We start from the raw sequence: 16,799 nt of genomic DNA, 5'->3' as shown, positions 1-16,799 counted from the left end.
ATCATCTCATCTTTCCAGTGGCATACTTGGTTTGCCAATTTACTGCCTTGTTCATCATTTTTCTTCCGGAGCACGCATATGCATCGCATACCACATCTCGCATATCATACATGTTTTGCATCATGTTGTTTGTGCATTTCCCGTGTTTGATTGTGGTTCCATTGCTTGTGTTCTTGCTGTGGGTAGAGCTGGGAGACGAGTTCGTGAACGAGGAACCTGTTGAGTACGCTTACGAGGATCAAGCTTTCGACAACTCTGAGAACCTTGCAGGCAAGATGACCATACCCTCGAAATCATTTCTATCTTTGCCTTGCTAGTTGTTCGTTCTATTGCCATGCTGCGCTACCTACCACTTGCTGTATCATGCCCCCCATATTTTCCATGTCAAGCCTCTAACCATCCTTTCCTAGCAAACCGTTGTTTGGCTAAGTTACCGCTTTTGCTCAGCCCTTCTTATAGCGTTGCTAGTTGCAGGTGAAGTTGAAGTTGGTTCCATGTTGGAACATGGATATTTTTGGGATATCACAATATTATCATATTTAATTAATGCATCTATATATTTGGTAAAGGGTGGAAGGCTCGGCCTTATGCCTGGTGTTTTGTTCCAGTCTTGCCGCCCTAGTTTCCGTCATACCGGTATTATGTTCCTTGAGTTTGCGTTCCTTACGCGGTTGGGTGATTTATGGGACCCCCTTGACAGTTCGCCTTGAATAAAACTCCTCCAGCAAGGCCCAACTTTGGTTTTACCATTTGCCACCTAAGCCTTTTTCCCTTGGGTTTTCGCGAGCCCGAGGGTCATCTTTATTTAAACCCCCGGACCAGTGCTCCTTCGAGTGCTGGCCCAAACCGAGCGATGTCCGGCGCCCCCTGTGCAACCAGGGTCTATCCCAACCCAACGTCTGGATCATCCGATGTGCCCTAAGAACGAGATATGTGCAGCTCCTATCGGGATTTGTCGGCACATTCGGGCGGCTTTGCTGGTCTTGTTTTACCATTGTCGAAATGTCGAGTAAACCGGGATTCCGAGACTGATCGGGTCTTTCCGGGAGAAGGTTTATCCTTCGTTGACCGTGAGAGCTTATAATGGGCTAAGTTGGGACACCCCTGCAGGGTATTATCTTTTGAAAACCGTGCCCGCGATTATGAGGCAGATGGGAATTTGTTAATGTCCGGTTGTAGAGAACTTGTCACTTGACTTAATTAAACTACATCAACAGCGTGTGTAGCCGTGATGGTCTCTTCTCGGCGGAGTCCGGGAAGTGAACACGGTTTGAGTTATGCATGAACGTAAGTAGTTTCAGGATCACTTCTTGATCATTTCTAGCTTCGCGACCGTTGCGTTGCTTCTCTTCTCGCTCTCATTTGCGTATGTTAGCCACCATATATGCTTAGTGCTTGCTACAGCTCCACCTCATTACACCATCCTTTCCTATAAGCTTAAATAGTCTTGATCTCACGGGTGTGAGATTGCTGAGTCCTCGTGACTCACAGATTCTACCAAAACAGTTGCAGGTGCCAACGATGCCAGTGCAGATCTCGCAACCGAGCTCAAGTGGGAGTTCGATGAGGAACGTGGTCGTTACTATGTGTCTTTTCCTGATGATCAGTAGCGGAGCCCAGTTGGGACGATCGGGGATTTAGCATTTGGGGTTATCTTATTTTCATTTGGATTTGACCGTAGTCGGTCTATGTGTGGATTTTGGATGATGTATGGATTAATTTATGTATTGTGTGAAGTGGCGATTGTAAGCCAACTCTCGTTATCCCATTCTTGTTCATTACATGGGATTGTGTGAAGATGACCCTTCTTGCGACAAAACCACAATGCGGTTATGCCTCTAAGTCGTGCCTCGACAGGTGGGAGATATAGCCGCATCGTGGGTGTTACATGTAGTGCATATAGATCCAGACCTGGACACTAGTTAGCTTCAAATATTGACTTGTTGCTTGTAGGTACATATGCCCTTGGCAAGGATCCACGCATCGACCCTTTTTGCATTGGGGCGATGAGATATTGATGAACAAGCATCAAGTGAGGAAACTGATTAGGATTATTAGCAAAAAGATATGAATGGTGGCAAGCAAATTATTTGTTTATGCTCTATCCAGCACAACAGTGAGTTGTAGGATGGTAACTATAAACTCTGCAGCCTTCTCTTTTTAATGTCTGAATCTTTTTTGTTCCCAGTGGTACCCGAAGCAGTTCACTCAAGATTACCTCGCAAAGTACATGATTGGTGGACACGCAATTAAGGTTAAAGTATTTCATCCAGACTACAATGAGCATCGAGAAGTCCTAATGAAGACAGTGAAGGATGGACGGGAAGCCATCACAAGGGGTTGGCCTAGAGTCGTGCACGCATTACGCATGGAGGAGGGCACAATATGGGCATTTCGCTTCACCTTCTCCAGCAACCAGAATGTCTTTCGCCTCTCTCTTTATAGTCTTTAGTACAACTGTGGTCATCATTCTTTACTTGGTGCTTTTGTAGTTCTTCAGTATATGCACCTGTGCATCGAATTATGGATTCGTGGTTGAACCTATATTTGTAATAAACATGGTTGGATATGAAATAATTGATTGCCTACTTTCAAATTCAAAACATGTGATTTTTCAATTAGGGATTACAATGCACACGGTTTGCGAAAGCGAAACGTCTGCGATATACGTGGAGATCAGAAACGTTTCTAGGATCCACTACGTGTGCGATCAATCTCCACTGCACACACTACTTTCTCTTGAAAACTGTTTGCATTAGGCCACCTCGCGCAAACATTTACCACATAAAAGTGTGTGTGAGGGACAGCCTTTGCCACACAGTTTCTTCTATGCACCGTGTGTGATGCATTCAATAACAAACGATACCATTATTAATATCATGTGCAATGGCAACGCTCTCACAAACGATTTAACGGGAAAAATTGTGTGTGATGTACCTGTGAACGGAAATGTTTTCCTTGGAGCAACTGTGTGGGATGTACATACGAACGGAAATGTTTATCGGGGACTGACTGTGTGGGATGTACTTGCGACCGGAAACAATTTCTCCTGTATAATTGTATTTTTTAGCTCTATTGTACGTATTTCTGTATTTGAGCGCTCGTCGGTCGCACACGACCTCATTTTGCTGAGCGTGTGTGCCAGGAGGGCATATCCCTGACGGTTTCTAGGTCGTGTGGGAAGGACCCCCCTATCGCCCACACTCACATGGCGACTGTTCCAAATGCTATCGCGGAAAGGGGTTAAAAACCATTTCTATAGCACCAACGCGTACTAGTGTGTAAATCGCTTAGTTGGCAAGGAATTATGCATGGCCTCGAACTGCTAAAAAAAGGCATCATATGGAGAGTGCTCGATGGGACTAGTATAAATATTTGGAGGGATTACTGGATCCCTAGGGAATCTGTTCTACAAATTTGTGCTAACAAGAACACAACTAGCATCAAATGGGTGTCCAAGGTATTCTTGAGTGGGTCTAGGAGATGGGATGAGAACCGGGTCACGCATCTATTTTTTATCCATGATGCAGAGGAGATCCTAAAGTTGTGTATTCTCCGAGTGCGTGAGGGAGATATTATTGCTTGGCACCACGAGAAAAGTGGTTTGTTCTCAGTGAAGAGTGTGTATAGACTGGCACTGAATCTTAAAGAACCAAGGATCTATTCAGGCAATTCTAGTGATGCCATGAACGGGGATAGGAGGCTCTAGAATATTATTTGAAATGCTAATGTCCCCCGGAAAATTAGAATTTTTTCCTGGAGGGCTGCTTCTAATAGTTTGGCGGTTCAAGTCTACAGGGTAAAACATCATCAAGCTATTCTAGGTACGTGCTCAATCTGTGGTATTGATGATGAATGTATTTTTCATGCGTTGCTGATTTGTCCCAAGGCTCGTGCGTTTCGTATGGCATTGAAGGAAGTGTGGAACTTACCGGTTGAGGAGACCTAAAAATATTCTGGGCCGGACTGGTTTCTTATTTTATTGGATCAATTAACCTCGCATGTGTTTGAGCAAACTATATTCATGTTCTGGAGAGCTTGGCACCTGAGGAATGATTTTATCTTTGGTAAGGGAATGGAATCCATCTCAGCCTCGGTGAGCTTTGTAGAAAATTATTGGGCATCTTTCTCATCTTGTCATGCTAAAATGCAGGTGAAGATGTGCAGTAAAGGTAAGCAAGTGGAGCTAGAATTTCAGCCAACCACTATCATTGAGAGGAAGGTTATTCCTTGGCGGCCCCACCTCAAAGTTCTTCAAGATTAATGTTGACGAAAGTTTTGTGGCGGCCATTCAAGCTGCAAGCGTGGGGATCTGGTTGTAAGAAATCACTGTGGACAAGTGATTTTTTCCTCCCGGGATTATATTGGTGCTTGCTATAGTGTCGAGGAAGCGAAACTTAGAGCATCCCTGTCCGGCCTGTATATTGGTATGGCACTAGACATGCCCGTCATTTTGGAAACTGATTGTTCCATTATGGCCTCCGTTTTGGGAAGAGATTGTACGGAAATATCATCCCTTATTGATCTAAAGAAGGAGGCCATAGATGTCTCAAAGTTGTCGATGAATTTACATATTTCAAAGATCAACAGGATGGCAAATAAGGTGGCTTGCGAGATTGCAAAGTTTAGTTTTCATAATAGATCGGATGGTTTTCTTTTTCATTATGTTCCACCCTACGTGGCAAAGTTTGTAATGAATGATTGTATGAACATTTTAAATTAATTAATACATGGTGGGGTTTTTCAAAAAAAAATCAACAAGAGGAAAATCACTCAAACCAACCCAAGTCACACATTCACTAGAGTAGCATGCATGAGATCCACAAGAATACAAGATCAACCAAAGGAAAATAGCACAAAAGTAGAGTTCTTCCCACTCCTTGGAGGTGATGTCTTGATGATCTAGAGAGATCCTTCTATCTTAGGAGGTCTTCATGATCCTATGATGGGGATCCTTCTCCCGAAGGAGGTCTTGATTCCCCAAGATGGAGGTACAAGGAGCAAACCTCTCTCTAATGTCGAGCTGGAGAACAAGTACTCATAGCATAGGGACGAATTGGGGGGAAATAGGGGTACAAGGGTCATTGGATCCTACATGTGCGCAGGCATTAGCGGACCGTTCGAGCACCCAGGGTAAAGTTTCCTGGCACCCGAGGTGGCACCCAGGCGGGGGAGGGGGCGGGCACTCGGAGTGGAACCCAAGTGGGGGCGCAAGCACCCAGGCGTAGGGGGGCGCACACCCGGAGTACTCAGGGGACGCGCCGTCCTGGTTGCAGCCAGATCGGGCACCCGGGTAGCAGGTGTCAGGCACCCGAGGGTGCCACTCGGGGTAGAGGCCGGGCACCCCGGGGTGGGCAAGGCCGAGCACCCGGGGTGTCCAGGAGCCCTTGCCACCCTGCGGTCGCTAGTCCTGGCACCCGGGGGTGCTTTTGCTCAGGCACCCGAGGTCTCCAGGGGACCTCCGGTCTTCCGCCTTCGGTCTTCCTCTTCCTCCTCCTACTCAGTGGGGCTCCGTGCATGCTCAAATCTCCCTCCTCGCTTCCTCATGGTCTTCTGATTGAGGTAGAAGCGATTTCTCATGAGAATCCGAAGGAAGCTCGAAGAGGGAAGAGGTACCCTCGATCTCGATGGCACATGCGTGGGCTCTCATCATTGGTCCGCCTCATGTTTGCGGTGGTGATGGAATGTCCATGTGGATGACCTGGTGGGATGCTCTGCGTCACTACGTCAACATAATAGCAGAGGCGTGCAAGGGGGAGCCGGCGGTGTGTGCCCGCGCTCGGTTGGACAGTATGCGGTATTGTGACGGTGTCACGAGGAGGAGTGCATGTAGTAAGGCCCCGGGGATGTATCTGAATCAAGGAATCTCATTAACAAATATCGGTGTCGTTCTCGTGTGATTGCTTTTAGTCCTTGGTAGATCGACTCCATCTCTCAGATTTTTCTAACAGCGATGAAATGGGATCGAGAGTGCGATGAAAATTATCCTAGATAGAATGTGTGAGAAATAGGGGGAAGCAACGAAAATGCAACAAGTAAATTTATGTCTAACTCACCACTCTAATAATTTTTTGCTCTACACAAAGTTTGTGCATCATAAGCCGATTGCAATTTATTGCGTACTCGACTTTTACAATCATCACCATCATGGAACCATTAGCGGACGGGGTGCAGGGTGGAAGTTACATTTGTCGTGTATGTCATATAAGCCGAGTACATTTTTGTAGTCCTTACGGCTTATTAATAAGCCGAGTGGTCCGTCTAGGCCGAGTGTCTTCCTATCGGCTTTCCCGGCGTATGAAGAATTAAGCCGAGTATTATTTGTTCGTCGTGTATCTTGTTACTTTCACATACTCGGCTTACGTAAAAATAAGCAGTGAGCCCGTTGTTTGAGGATGGAATTACACGATGTATTGATCGGGTGCAATTGCACGTATATATGATGTACAACAGTGGACCACGATCTCAACTATACATGAACAAGGAGGTGGGCCAGATACACAAATAAGCTCATAACACATATACTCAACACCCCCCCCACACACACAGTTGAAGCGGCGTCATTGCTGACGCAAAGACTAGACTAGAACTCCTCGATTGACGTCGTAGGCAAGCCCTAGGTCATGATATCGGATCAACGAACCTCGTGGGTTGCTGACAGAAGACCTGCTTCTTGAGATGACCATGAAGGAAGGCGTTGGAGACGTCCATCTGGTGCACCGGCCAGGCGCGAGAGACCGCAAGGTGTAAAATCGTGTGGATCGTCCCGGACTTAACCACCAGAGCAAAAGTGTCGGTGAAGTCGACGCCAGCACGATAACAAAAGCCACGAACAACCCAACACGCCTTATAGCGGTCGAGGGTACCATCGGGATGAAGCTTGTATTTGAAGACACACTTCCCGGTTATCACGTTGGCGTGCCGGGGATGGGGAACAAGCTGCCACGTCCGATTGCGCTGCGAGGCTTCAAACTCGTCTTGCATCACAGTCATCCAGAGCGGGTCACGAAGAGCAGCTCGAACGGAGGACGGCAAAGGAGATGGCGTAGAGGTGGATGATGTGTGGAGGTACTCATCCGAAGCATACCACGAGCTCGGTCGAAGGACACCTGCACGAGCGCGGGTAAGCGGACCAACCACAGGTGGTGGTGTAGGACCCGCGGCCACAGGTGATGACGCACCAGAAGGCGTCGAAGCCGTAGCCGAGGGTGATGTGTCGGCTGAAGGCGGCGCCGCAGGAGACGAGTCCGCTGGCGAGGCCCACCTGTCTGGCGACAACGGCGATGAGGCGGCCGAAGCCGTAGGCGTCGCCGAGCCGCGGTCGGGTGACGCACCTCAAAGCCAAGGGTCAGGCCGAGGGCGGTGTGCGGGCGTCCCGGGCGAGGGGCCGACGATCCCACTCCGTCAGCGACCAGCGATGGAGGGGCGGCCAGAGGTAACTGCTGAAACGAAAACACATGCTCATCAATGTAAACGTGTCAGGAGGTGAACACACGATGGGATAGAGGTTCATAGCACCGATAGCCCTTGGAGTTGGGAGGGTAGCCGATGAAGATGCATGCGACAGAGCGCGGTGCAAGTTTATGACGAGAAGTGTCGGCAGTGCTAGGATAACATAAACACCCAAAAATACGCAAACGATCAGATGAGGGTGGCATATCGAGGAGGAGGTGATGAGGTGCGTAGTTCCAACGTGGGCGACAAGGACGGAGATTAAGAAGGAGCGACGCGGTGGCGAGTGCATCTGGCTAGAAGCGGGGTGGCACGTTGGCATGAAATAGGAGCGTGCGAATGCAGTCATTAAGAGTGCGAAGGACACATTCGGCTCAACCGTTTTGTTGTCAAGTATACGGGCAAGTGGGACGAAAAACTGTGCCATGGTGCGAGAAAAGGTGCGGATGGCAAGGTTGTCGAACTCTTTTCCATTGTTAGTTTGAAGAGCAAGAATCAGACTCCCAAACTGTGTGCTGACATAGGAGTAAAAAGCCGTCAAGGTGGAAAGCGCATCCGACTTTCTCTGCAAAGGAAAAGCCCACACATAATGAGAGTAGTCATCAAGGATAAGCAGATAATATAAGTAGCCTGAATTACTAGGAACTGGAGAGGTCCACACATCACTATGGATCAACTGAAAAGGAAAAGAAGCAATGGTGGTGGAATTATGAAACGGAAGGCGAACGTGTTTGCCAACGCGAAAAGCATGACAAGTATGATCCTCTATCTTATTACAACTGAAACTGAAACTCCTAAGAATATGACGAAGTGTGACGGGGTTGGGATGACCCAGACGAGCGAGCCAAATATCGACGCCAGCGGAGAGAGCAACTGGAGCAGTGGTGGTGGAGGAGGGCGGACGCACCGGATAGGGCTCGTCGGGGTTGTCACATCGGTGAAGTATCATCCTGGTTCGAGCGTCCTTGACACAAAAACCAAGTTCGTCAAATTCAACAGTAACAGGATTTTCATGAGTGCAACAACGGAGAGAAATTAGATTTTTAATGAGATGAGGTGAAACAAGTATGTTAGACAAGGATAAAGGCATGGAATTAGAAGGAAACGAAGTGTGCCCAACATGAGTGATGGGAATGGTGGAACCGTCACCGAAAGTGATGCGGGTGGCGGTGGTGATGGGAGAGAAAGAGGCAAGATTACTAGGATGAGCGAAGATACGAGCAGTAGCCCCGGTGTCCATGTACCAATCGCTGCCGCCAGTGTAGTTGTTCGGTAAAGGAGCGGTGTAGAGCGTGGCGAGCAGCGCCGGGTCCCGAGGCACTGGAGGCAGCGCCGACGGAGATGCCATCAGGAAACTATAGCCGCCACTTAGCTGCGGCGGTGGGTACCCTCCGTATGACTGTGGAGCAACGTAGTATGCCTGTTGTGCCCGAGGGTGATACGTCTCCAACGTATCTATAATTTTTTATTGTTCCATGCTATTATATTATCTGTTTCGGATGTTTTATATGCATTAATATGCTATTTTATATTATTTTTGGGACTAACCTATTAACCTAGAGCCCAGTGCCAGTTTTAGTTTTTTCCTTGTTTTTGAGTTTCGTAGAAAAGGAATACCAAACAGAGTCCAAACGGAATAAAACCTTCATGATCATTTTTCTTGGACCAGAAGACACCCCCGAGACTTGGAGATCAAGTCGGAAGAGCCACGAGGTGCCCACAAGGGGGAGGGCGCGCCCCCTCCCTTGTGGCCCCCCTGACTCCCCTGACGTAATTCCTTCGCCTATATATTCACACTAGTACAAATGCCCGTGCGTTGCACCGGGCGAAATATTAAATATAACTTTATCTTAATTTTGGAAACGCCAGGAATAAGGTTACATGGAGTATTTCCTTCTTGGATGTATTAAAAAAATTCAAGAATAATTTTTAAATTGGAATCCTTTTTATGGTGATGAACATTTTTTAGAATATTATATATCATTTCTAATTTATAGCAAAAGTGCCATGCAAAATAAATAAATATATGCTTAAACAGTTGAAAAAATACCACCAAAACAACTACAACCATAACAGAACAACATTGTTCGAACAATTTTTGAACAATTCATATTATTAGTTTGTAACTCCCATAGGTTTCTCAAAGAATATAATAACTAAAACATGGATATGCTCTTACTTGATATTCCAAGTTGCTTGTGTCGGTACTGTTGGTGAACGGACACATGGTAAGTTGAAACAAATTTTGTTGTTGAAATAGAAGTAAAGTAGTGATCCAAAATATTGGGATGAACTATCTGAATAAAATGGATGAATGATTTCAGTTTAAATGGCTCACAAACAGTGCAATCAGATTTCATTGCTGCTTGACTAAGGCTCAAATGCAAGAATAGCCATGTACCCAGAATGAAGAATAACCATGGAAATCATCAACAAATTCATTCAAAAAGATTGGCTGCTTGTACTTCATTCAGAATTCACAAGCACCAAGAGTCAAATCATGGGTGTTGTTAAGGTTCAAAGCTTCAGATAGATTTCACTTAGCTAGAACTAACAAAAGAAAAAAGCAAACTAAATCAATGGATGGATGATCATGGCTGGTTATCAATTAGTGCTCAGTGTTGAAGAACAATGATACAACTAAGCAACAAAAAACGGACTTGCTACTTAAATCAGTTCATGGTTAAAAAAATAGACCCCTTAGTTCTCAGATATAAATGGACATCGACATAACGTCATGAGCCAATCCAAACCACCGCTGGTAGATTAATTAATAAACTGGAATATCTGCATATACAAAGGCCCCCTTGTAAAAATCTAAAAGTATCTTCAAGACAACACTCTCTGTTATCATCCTAAACATAAAAATTTAGATACTAAAAAATATTGGTTGGTTAATACTTTGATACATGAGAAGAAGAAAGTTTCATTTTGGCACCTTCAGTTCTATTGCGGACCATGAAATAATATTGCAGCCACTAATTAAATCATGCAGTAAAATTAGTATGAAGGCATACTTATGAATCTGCCCGTACAAGATCAAAATGCGATATAATTCTAGGCTGACAACAATAAAAGATGCAGTACAGATCGACCAAAATGTGAAATTCAATAGAAGAGTGCAAGTTTTCAAGAACCTGGAAAGAGATTATGTAGTACAATATTTTAGGATCCTCTCAACACTACATACCAACACAAATTTGTATAAAACTGAACAAACTTAGGACCTCCTGCACGTATGCTACTACTAATATGCTAAAACACACACACTATGTACCAATATGCTAGTACTAATCTAAAATGGTAGCTCCATATCTTTGGTGAATGTGTGATGGGTGCCTGAGGACCTCCTGCTATCTTGCTGGTATGCCCCTGTCTTGTAGGTATGCCCTTGGTGAGAAAGTTCTTGTTTCAGTCAAAGAGGTAGAACTGTCATCTGCATCATCTACTATCTCTACTAAAAAATGAAGCTCGTGTGCCAGCTGTTGTCACTGAATTTTTCGATGACCGGCAATTAAGTTTGCTGCTTAATTTTAGACTGCCAAGTTTAAGTTTTCCACATGTGCAGGTGTAGCAAGGTAACAGTTATGAACCCTGAAAAAAAGAATCAAAATCAAATCCTTTCTCCATGCCCTCACAATGCCTATGAATTTCACATAGTGGTCGTCTATACACCACACACATTGTCCATGCAAAAAGAGGTGAAGTAAAATTAAATCTGAACTGAACTTGACAAGGTTTTAAAATCAGAACATTTGTATAGATGACAATGGATCATCGTATACAACACGATCTAGTAAGTAATGCAAGAGCACACGCATACATAAGAGTCAAAAAATTGATTAGAAGGCATGACCTACATGGATAGACTGAGGTATCTACAGTGCAAGGATTAGAAAGATGGCAGCAACATGCCAAAGACAACGACAGTAAGGATGGCATCTCCTTCCATATGGCGATCCATGCTCTCTGCAATCCCGGAAGAAGAACAGACCTTAAAAGGCTGAAATCAGGAGTAAAGGACATATCAAAAGGGTTCGGAGATGGAAAGGAGAAAATTCAATAGCCGGTACAAAAATAAAATAGGTTTTTGTATCATAAACTCTGTACATCCAAATCGCTAAGAAGGTCCTCTTCTCTACTACTCCTTCGAGGACCCTGGCATGTTGCACCTCTTACTTCTAAACACATGAACGAATCAACATTTATGCGCTGAATAAAAAAGATCCCCACGAAACATACCAAAGGGTGATGAAAATGGATCTGAGACTTGAGGAGAGAAGAACTATCAGGCTCTAATGATGATTATCTCGTGGGAAATTTTGAAGGAGAGGAATCCTCCTATTTTTCGCAACACCGCGGTGTCAGTGGGAGTGATTGTTGCTAAAATCAAAGAGGAGGCTTCCATGTGGTGCCTGCCAGGGGCAAAAAAAAATTGAGTAATGTAATGCCACGAGAGTAATGCTTTGTAATTCGGCCTTTGGCCAAAACTCCTAAACCTTCTTCTTAATGAATGAAAATGGCAAATCTTTTGCATTGCTACCAAATTTGTTTTGCCTATACACATCATCAATAGTTAAATACACAGTTGGTTATTTAAGCAGTACATGGACCCAAACAATTTTGTGACTGGTTTTAAGGATGCAAGTGAGCACTTAAAGATATATACGGCTCAAATCAATCTTTGCTCATCAATCAATAGGCAATTTGAAGATACAAAGAAGTGTCTAACTTTCTTGAGGCTTCATGAAGAAACGATATCATTACCAATCAATGAAGAACAATGTTGCACCACTTAGATCAGAAACACATGAGCTAGACTATTCATGAAAATTGATTAAACGATCTACCACATCAGTTGCTAAAGAATGAAATCACAGAGACTAATTACAAATGAAGAGGGACAAACACTGCAATTTGGGACAACGGTGTTGATAGCATTTGCGCAAGATAAATGATGGGTTTACCTTGCAGGGGCAGTATGACGCCGGTAGCTGATCTCTAAAGGTCGGTCCCTCATAGTGGGACTCAGATCCTGCTGTCCCACATTATGGAAACAAACTGTTAAAAGGAAGAAAGAAGTTTATTCTAACATGATTACTGGCCCCAGCTTCCTCAACTTTGTGCACAAATTGTTTGAACGAGTAAATACGGGATCAAGTAAGAGTGCCAGTTTGGCGTAAATCTAGATAATATTGCAAAGGTCCTCCACCTGCCATCAAGACAATAATTCAAATTTAGGAGGCCATCAGAAATCAGAATAAGTATAAGTGTGCTATGAGCAACACTGGGCTGCAGTCTCTAGTGTTTATGAGACCAAGTGTTATGAGACAAAAGTAAATTAGAACTATAACACCTGCTTAAGTACCTGAATATCGTATTGCCAACTTGTGAAATAAAGCTTTTGAACTTACAGTAGCTACATAGGTACATCTCCTGGATGTTGTTGAGACTGAGATAATGAAGGTCATAAAAAGAAAAGTGAGAACATTACTTTCTACTTTTTATTCATAAAGTTTGTAAAATTTGAATGACAAGGAGGTACAAACATAGAGAAGTTGTATCACCCACGAAGGTGCATGTACGTAAACTTTGCAAAATCACATGTTCCAAGCAGTATTCAGTCACATGTATGGTTCCAATCCCTAGAATAATTGGACTGCAATGCCTACGGATTTTCTCTTGATGAGATTCTGTTTTCTAAGATTAAATACAAACAAGAAAACAGATATTCACCACCAATTACATCGATCGGGCGTTGCCTTAGTCTTCAAATTTAAAATGCAAAATTGTAATATGTATGTATGCTGCTGTTGGAAATATGCGCTAGAGGCAATAATAAATAGGTTATTATTATATTTCCTTATTCATGATAATCGTTTATTATCCATGCTAGAATTGTATTGATAGGAAACTCAGATACATGTGTGGATACATAGACAACACCATGTCCCTAGTAAGCCTCTATTTGACTAGCTCGTTGATCAATAGATGGTTACGGTTTCCTGACCATGGACATTGGATGTCGTTGATAACGGGATCACATCATTAGGAGAATGATGTGATGGACAAGACCCAATCCTAAGCCTAGCACAAGATCGTGTAGTTCGTTTGCTCAGAGCTTTTCTAATGTCAAGTATCAGTTCCTTAGACAGTGAGATTGTGCAACTCCCGGATACCGTAGGAATGCTTTGGGTGTACCAAACGTCACAACGTAACTGGGTGACTATAAAGGTGCACTACAGGTATCTCCAAAAGTGTCTGTTGGGTTGGCACGAATCGAGACTGGGATTTGTCACTCCATGTAAACGGAGAGGTATCTCTGGGCCCACTCGGTAGGACATCATCATAATGTGCACAATGTGACCAAGGAGTTGATCACGGGATGATGTGAGTTACAGAACGAGTAAAGAGACTTGCCGGTAACGAGATTGAACAAGGTATAGGGATACCGACGATCGAATCTCGGGCAAGTAACATATCGATAGACAAAGGGAATTGAATACGGGATTGATTGAATCCCCGACATCGTGGTTCACCCGATGAGATCATCGTGGAACATGTGGGAGCCAACATGGGTATCCAGATCCCGCTGTTGGTTATTGACCGGAGAACGTCTCGGTCATCTCTGCATGGTTCCCGAACCCGTAGGGTCTACACACTTAAGGTTCGATGACGCTAGGGTTATAGGGAAAGTATGTACGTGGTTACCGAATGTTGTTCGGAGTCCCGAATGAGATCTCGGACGTCACGAGGAGTTCCGGAATGGTCCGGAGGTAAAGATTTATATATGGGAAGTCCTGTTTTGGTCACCGGAAAAGTTTCGGGTGTTATCGGTAATGTACCGGGACCACCGGGAGTGTCCCGGGGGTCCACCAAGTGGGGCCACCAGCCCCAGAAGGCTGCGTGGGCCAAGTGTGGGAGGGGACCAGCCCCAGGTGGGCTGGTGCGCCCCCCACCAAGGCCCAAGCGCATGGGAGAGTGGGAGGGGGCAAACCCTAGGTCCAGATGGGCCTTAAGGCCCACCCTAGTGGCGCCCCCCCCTCTCCTCCCCTTGGCCGCCCCCCTTAGATGGGATCTAGGGCTGGCCGCCAGCCCATGGGGGTGGAAACCCTAGAGGGGGCGCAGCCCCTTCACCCCTATATATAGTTGAGGTTTGGGCCTCCCCAAGACACATGAGAACGTCTGTAGCCCTACCCCTCTCCCTCCTCCTCCTCTCCCGCGGTGCTTGGCGAAGCCCTGCGGGATTGCCACGCTCCTCCACCACCACCACGCCGTCGTGCTGCTGCTGGATGGAGTCTTCCCCAACCTCTCCCTCTCTCCTTGCTGGATCAAGGCGTGGGAGATGTCACCGGGCTGCACGTGTGTTGAACGCGGAGGCACCGTTCTTCGGTGCTTAGATCGGAATCAACCGCGATCTGAATCGCTACGAGTACGACTCCTTCATCCGCGTTCTTGCAACGCTTCCGCATCGCGATCTACAATGGTATGTAGATCCACTCCCCTTCCCCTTGTTGCTAGAGTACTCCATAGATTGATCTTGGTAATGCGTAGAAAATTTTGAATTTCTGCTACGTTCACCAACAATGGCATCATGAGCTAGGTCTATGCACGAGTAGAACACAAAGTAGTTGTGGGCGTAGATGTTGCCAATTCTTCTTGCCGCTACTAGTCTTATCTTGTTTCGGCGGCATTGTGGGATGAAGCGGCCCGGACCGACCTTACACGTACGCTTACGTGAGACAGGTTCCACCGACTGACATGCACTAGTTGCATAAGGTGGCTAGCGGGTGTCTGTCTCTCCCACTTTAGTCAGAACAGATTCGATGAAAAGGGTCCTTATGAAGGGTAAATAGAAATTGGCATATCACGTTGTGGTTTTACGTAGGTAAGAAACGTTCTTGCTAGAAACCTATACAAGCCACGTAAAAACTTGCAACAACAATTAGAGGACGTCTAACTTGTTTTTGCAGCATGTGCTATGTGATGTGATATGGCCAGAAGATGTGATGAATGATATATGTGATGTATGAGATTGATCATATTCTTGTAATAGGAATCACGACTTGCATGTCGATGAGTATGACAACCGGCAGGAGCCATAGGAGTTGTCTTTATTTTTTGTATGACCTGCGTGTCATTGAATAACGCCATGTAAATTACTTTACTTTATTGCTAAGCGCGTTAGCCATAGAAGTAGAAGTAATCGTTGGCGTGACAACTTCATGAAGACACAATGATGGAGATCATGATGATGGAGATCATGGTGTCATGCCGGTGACAAAGATGATCATGGTGCCCCGAAGATGGAGATCAAAGGAGCAAAATGATATTGGCCATATCATGTCACTATTTGATTGCATGTGATGTTTATCATGTTATGCATCTTGTTTTCTTAGAACGACGGTAGTAAGTAAGATGATCCCTTATAATAATTTCAAGAAAGTGTTCCCCCTAACTGTGCGCCGTTGCGAAGGTTCGTTGTTTCGAAGCACCACGTGATGATCGGGTGTGATAGATTCTAACGTTCGAATACAACGGGTGTTGTCGAGCCTAGCATGTACAGACATGGCCTCGGAACACATGCGAAACACTTAGGTTGACTTGACGAGCCTAGCATGTACAGACATGGCCTCGGAACACAAGAGACCGAAAGGTCGAACATGAGTCATATAGCAGATACGATCAACATGGAGATGTTCACCGATGATGACTAGTCCGTCTCACATGATGATCGGACACGGCCTAGTTTGACTCGGATCATGTATCACTTAGATGACTAGAGGGATGTCTATCTGAGTGGGAGTTCATAATCAGATGAACTTCATTATCATGAACATAGTCAGAAAGGTCTTTGCAAATTATGTCATAGCTTATGCTTTAGTTCTACTGTTTAAGATATGTTCCTAGAAAAAAAATTAGTTGAAAGTTGGTAATAGCAATTATGCGGACTGGGTCCGTAAACTGAGGATTGTCCTCATTGCTGCACAGAAGGCTTATGTCCTTAATGCACCGCTCGGTGTGCTGAACCTCAGCGTCGTCTGTAGATGTTGCGGAACATCTGACATACACGTTTTGATAACTACGTGATAGTTCAGTGCGTAATGCTAACGGTTTAGAATTGTGGCACGAAAGACGATTTTGAAACGTCACAGAACATATGAGATGTTCCGAAGACTGAAATTGGGATTTCAGACTAGTGCCCACGTCAAGAGGTATGAGACCTCTGACAAGTTTCTTAAGCCTGCAGACTAAGGGAGAAAAGCTCAATCGTTGAGCATGTGCTCAGATTGTCTGAGTGCCACAATCGCTTGAATCGAGTGGGAGTTAATCTTCCAGATGAGATA

General features: G+C 45.1%; 1 long non-coding RNA gene across 3 annotated transcripts; it reads right to left on the bottom strand.

Moving 5' to 3' along the window:
• Nucleotides 1–10,553: 10,553 nt before the first annotated feature.
• LOC123124508 (uncharacterized) lies at nt 10,554–13,359 on the bottom strand. Of its 3 annotated transcripts, XR_006461113.1 has the most exons (5): nt 12,821–13,359; nt 12,420–12,664; nt 11,695–11,867; nt 11,313–11,455; nt 10,554–11,046 (listed from the first exon to the last, which is right to left on the bottom strand). It is a non-coding gene; the product is annotated as an uncharacterized lncRNA (long non-coding RNA). The 3 variants fall into 3 exon arrangements; XR_006461111.1 differs by having other exon boundaries at nt 12,420–13,359; XR_006461112.1 differs by having other exon boundaries at nt 11,313–11,421; nt 12,420–13,359.
• Nucleotides 13,360–16,799: the final 3,440 nt, after the last annotated feature.

This window comes from Triticum aestivum, chromosome 5D, assembly GCF_018294505.1.
Source record: "Triticum aestivum cultivar Chinese Spring chromosome 5D, IWGSC CS RefSeq v2.1, whole genome shotgun sequence".
NCBI classification, from domain to species: domain Eukaryota; kingdom Viridiplantae; phylum Streptophyta; class Magnoliopsida; order Poales; family Poaceae; genus Triticum; species Triticum aestivum.
This window is presented reverse-complemented; position numbering and strand designations above follow the sequence as displayed.